Source organism: Myxocyprinus asiaticus, chromosome 48, assembly GCF_019703515.2.
Source record: "Myxocyprinus asiaticus isolate MX2 ecotype Aquarium Trade chromosome 48, UBuf_Myxa_2, whole genome shotgun sequence".
NCBI classification, from domain to species: Eukaryota; Metazoa; Chordata; class Actinopteri; order Cypriniformes; family Catostomidae; genus Myxocyprinus; species Myxocyprinus asiaticus.
The window spans coordinates 17,505,148-17,510,081 of record NC_059391.1 but is presented as its reverse complement, the minus strand read 5'-3'; the positions used below and the strand labels follow the sequence as shown (position 1 = coordinate 17,510,081).

At 35.3% G+C, this 4,934-nt stretch overlaps 1 non-coding gene across 1 annotated transcript; it reads left to right on the top strand.

The window, feature by feature from the left end:
* Positions 1 to 319: 319 nt before the first annotated feature.
* On the top strand, positions 320 to 391 carry trnad-guc (transfer RNA aspartic acid (anticodon GUC)). The gene has a single exon. It is a non-coding gene; the product is annotated as a tRNA-Asp (tRNA).
* Positions 392 to 4,934: the final 4,543 nt, after the last annotated feature.

Here is a 4,934-nt window from a genome sequence, read left to right as displayed (position 1 = left end):
TTATTTTTCTATTGTGTTGTCTTCCATGTTTCCTAAACCCAGGTGGACCTAATAAAAATCCCTGTGTTACTTTTGACAGTCCAGCAGATAGCGCTATTATATGACTTTTGTTAAGAATAACTTGCCGACACGCCACGCTGAGAAAACTCGCCATTTGCTACTGAAAATACTTTTGAGCAACTCGACAGATTTTTATTTATTTAAATAAAATAAATAAATCAGAGATTTATATAGGGAATATGGCAATTTTGTTTTTATTTTTTAAACGTATTTTTATAGGTCAACATTTTTATAAAAGCCCACATAACATTAAAATCACTCCTCGTTAGTATAGTGGTGAGTATCCCCGCCTGTCACGCGGGAGACCGGGGTTCGATTCCCCGACGGGGAGAATCAATCATTTAATTTATTTTATTTTATTTTATTTAAATGTCACCAGTCCCCCGTTAATCAGTACAGATCTACACCTCGTGTTGCAGCGAAGTGTTGAAATGACTACATTTACTTACAGCTTTATTCAAATATTCTGTTTTAGTTTTTACTCTTACATCCATACATGTTACTTAATGTATCTTAGATCGTGAAAATCATCTATTTTCTGTAGGGAAGTGGATGATAAAACAGCAGTTTATGCGTTCCTTTCCTTAAGAATACTGTATACCAACCGCGAGGAAAACCGGAACAGCGCCACAAAAATCTACGTGTGGCCAAAAATATATTGCATCCGTGGTGTTAGGCAAGTTTAACTAAACTATATCAGTTCCCAGACAAGGGTTTGATTGCCTAAGGTCAGAATACATTTATATTCTTTAAAATGATTAAAAGTTACTATGGTGACCATAGATTCTGCCAAAATCTTTACTTCTGTAAAACCATAATACTGATATAATGTTAAAACATATTAATACAATTTGCTCACATTAAATGATGACAGTGTGGCTAAAACAAAGCTACCACAGTTTAATTGTAAGAATGACTACAGTGAATATATTTTGGCATAAACTATGGTTACCATGATACATTTTTGTAAGGCAGATAAAAGATTCAGGCTCCAATGAAAAAAATGAAATGCATTTTGTCTAGCTCACTACACAGACTTAATGCTGTTTTTCTTTTTCTTTGAGAAAGTGGCTCATTTAATCAAACAGCTAGCTTTTCAAACGTATGCTCCTGTTGTGACATATTGAGAATGGCAAAACTGCCGATTGCTTGAAGTATACATAAAAATCCGCCCCGTCTGCTTTTGAAATTACTCTCTCGTCCCTTTGATCAGTGATTCTTTTGAACATTCCCATTCCACACGAAACATCAAACTTAACCATTAAATATAACATATGCTCTCACATCCTGCCACTGCAGATCTGCCAACGAACACTGTAACGCTCATCCAAACAATGAAGAAAAAAAAAATCCACCTCTTTATAACGCTATACTAATTTCAGCCAGCATATTACATTTAACAGTGATCAAACATTATTTCATGTTATACACAAAATAGCTTCTACCTTCTGCAAGGCCCTCAACTTAAAGTAATCAGTAAAGGTTTAGTCCAAGTGCCAGTGGACTGACAGTTTACCACCTCAAGGGCAAGTAGGCCATAAAATTTCCTCTGGATTTTAAGGGTCATTTAAGAGTTTTCTTTGTGTGGTATAAAATAAAGTCAGCTTTTTATGAGCAAGTTTGTTGCATTATGCCTGTACTGAAAGATAAAAAACTAGTGTAGCTTTCACCTTCATTTCTTAAAGATCACAAAATAACTTAATAGCCTATATTATATAACAAACCATGCATAACTGATCAGCTCTAATGCTAGTTTTATTTCCTCAGATGTTCAAGAGCAATTTTTGCTGTGTTTACACCGTCTGAAACAGAATTCTAAATTGAAATACAATGAAAAGTTAAGCAGTGCACTAGAGAGACTCTTTTTTAGATGGACAGTGTAAATGGTTTAATAAAACATTTATTAGTTTATTGAAGTCATGCACTGGAGAATGTTATGCATGCCATGTTATGTTTTTTGTTCTGTACGGTTTAATTGGCTCACCAGGGGTTCTGCTCACATCCTACTTCTTTCTAGAGACATCGTATGATTGTAATCCCAGAGCTCCCTTACAAGCTTCAAATAACAAGGGGGAAAAAAACATAACAACTTAGTGAACATATGGGCTATGTTCAGAATAGAAAACTAGCTTACCACTTATTGAATACTATACAGTATACTGTCTACTATTTTTTTTAAACTGTAGGCATTATTCCATAATAAACATTTAAAACAGTAGTATGGTGCATTATTAAATTACCTCATCACATTGCATGTTTAAAGGAATAGTTCACCCCAAAACTAAAATTCTCTCATCATTTACTCACCTACATGCCATTCTAGATGTGTATGACTTTCTTCTGCAAAACACAAACAAAGATTTTTAGAAGAATATCTCAGCTCTGAGGGTCCTTACAATGCAAGTGAACTGTGACCAGAACTTTGAAGGCCCAAAAGGCAGCATAAATGTAATCCATTAGACTCCAGTGGTTCAATCCATATCATCAGAAGTGATATGATAGGTGTGGATGAGAAACAGATCAATATTGAAGTCCTTTTTAACTGAAAATCTTCACTTTCATTTTCACTTCCACATGCTGGTGACTTTCACATTCAGCCACCTACTGGTTGGGGGTGGTCAAAGGTGGAGATCTGTTCTTCACCCACATCTATCATATTGCTTCAGAAGATATGGATTTAACAACTGGAGTCATGTGGATTGATTTAATGCATCCTTTATGTCATTTTTGGACCTTCTGAGTTCTGGTCACCATTCACTTGCATTGTATGGACCTACAGAGCTGAGATGTTCTTCTAAAAATCTTCATTTTTGTTCAATAGAAGAAAAAAAGTCATACAAATCTGGGATGGCATGAGGGTGAGTAAATGATGAGAGAATTTTAAGGGTGAACTATCCCTTTAATCACAGCTAATGGTGTCCATATATCATATGGGAAATAAAAAGTTATTTAGCATTTTAAATCCAATTTTGTGTAAAATGTTATTCAACATTTGTCAGTCCAATTAAATTAGTAAAAAAAAAAAAAAAAAAAAAAAAGAGAGATCTTAAATATTGTGGCAGGAAATAGGATGTAAAGTTGAGCGCATTGCATTACACAGTAAACAGCAACAGTAAGAGTACTATGGTAGTATGTTATTCGAACATTTGTGGCACCTTGTACCAACATTTGTGCAGGCTTATCTTCCAGAAAGCTTTTCACTTGACTGATTTTCAGCCAAACATAAGCTCACCTGAACTGCAGTTTTGCTTTGATGAAACCATGGACATAGAGTACAGACAGCTGAATGAGAAAACACTGCTATTCTCCAGTGGGCTATCAGTGATATTGGATTAATAATAGATAGCAGGCAGCAATGTTTTCTGATATGCCATGTACAGCTGTTCTTTGTCTGTCCCTACATGCCCCAAGGCTTGCATTTTTTCTGGCTGTGCAGAAAACGTCTGATGATCATAATTTCCCACTTCTCAGGCTGGGCGCGTGTTGTCAGATGCATCTTGATGAGTTTTAGCAAAACACAGCACAGATTATATTTAATCAGATCCTCTTTTTAAAAGACTGCACTTTAAATGTTGAATAACCAAATTAATGAAAGCTTTCAAATATTGTGGTTTTTAGTCCATTTCTATTAGCTTTGAAGACATCTATATGCGAGTGTACTCTATTGTGTACTAAAAAGCAGCTCCATTCCTGCTTCGTGTTGGACTAAATGCAGCCGGTGCCAGCCAAACATCACTTCAGTCTATTACAATGAACTTCAGAAGATGAACTGATGCCAACTCCAACCATAAGACATGGGATACATCATATGCCATTGCCTGAACCTTGGATTTAGGATAGACCTCACCGAAATTACCGGCCGGTTGAATTGTGATGCACCTCACTGATCTCTGCCTGCATCACCTCGGTCTAATGATGGACTTCACTCTTATAATGGAATACACAGACTATCAATTAATTGCTACCAAAAGCCTTCATCAGCCAACTAACAAAAGACAGTGCATCTATGTGAACTTCTGCAGTTAATCCAGGATGGACTTCAAAGACATTAGTCATTAATCTTACAGTTCATACAAAATCTTTGTTTAAATACTGACCCTTAACACTTACTTAGTTTAATAAGTTTAAACCATGACTTGCACTATACATAATTAAATAATACTGCCATTATATTTAAGATGTTAGCCAGAGGGGAACTGGCCCCCACAGTGAGTCTGGTTTCTCCCAAGGTTATTTTTCTCCATTAACCAACATCTTATGGAGTTTTGTGTTCCTTGCCGCAGTCGCCTTCGACTTGCTCACTGGGTTTCTAAATACAATGATTATTTAATTACTTATTTTTAAACACAATTCACAATCGTATTTTATCAAACTACACAATGATGACTCAAAGACTTTATAGATATTACAGTTTTATTTTCTGTTAATGCATGATTTTCTGTAAAGCTGCTTTGAAACGATGTGTGTTGTGAAAGGCGCTGTACAAATAAAAATTACTTGACTTAAAATCTAACCAAATTAAAGGTGAAGTATGTAATTTCTGAACATTCCGTCAATATAAGTCTATGAGATTTTTCTGACATTTAATTGTCCATTGTATGAAAACTGTAACTCTGATTAGTTAAAAAAGTCATAGCAACCACAGCAAGTCAGAATTGTCTAAAGGTCTGTGCCAAATTTAGTAGACTGAATGCTAGGAGAAGTTACAATTAAACATTTTGGTCTTGGTTTAGGGATTTTGGACCATAAAGAAGTCTGTAGAATAATGCTGGGTTCACATCATGTCAGAATTACCATAATTACAAGATTCCGACTTGTAAAAAACATTAACGTCTCCGTAGAACTCGTAATTACAAGTTGTAAACTCTGAATTC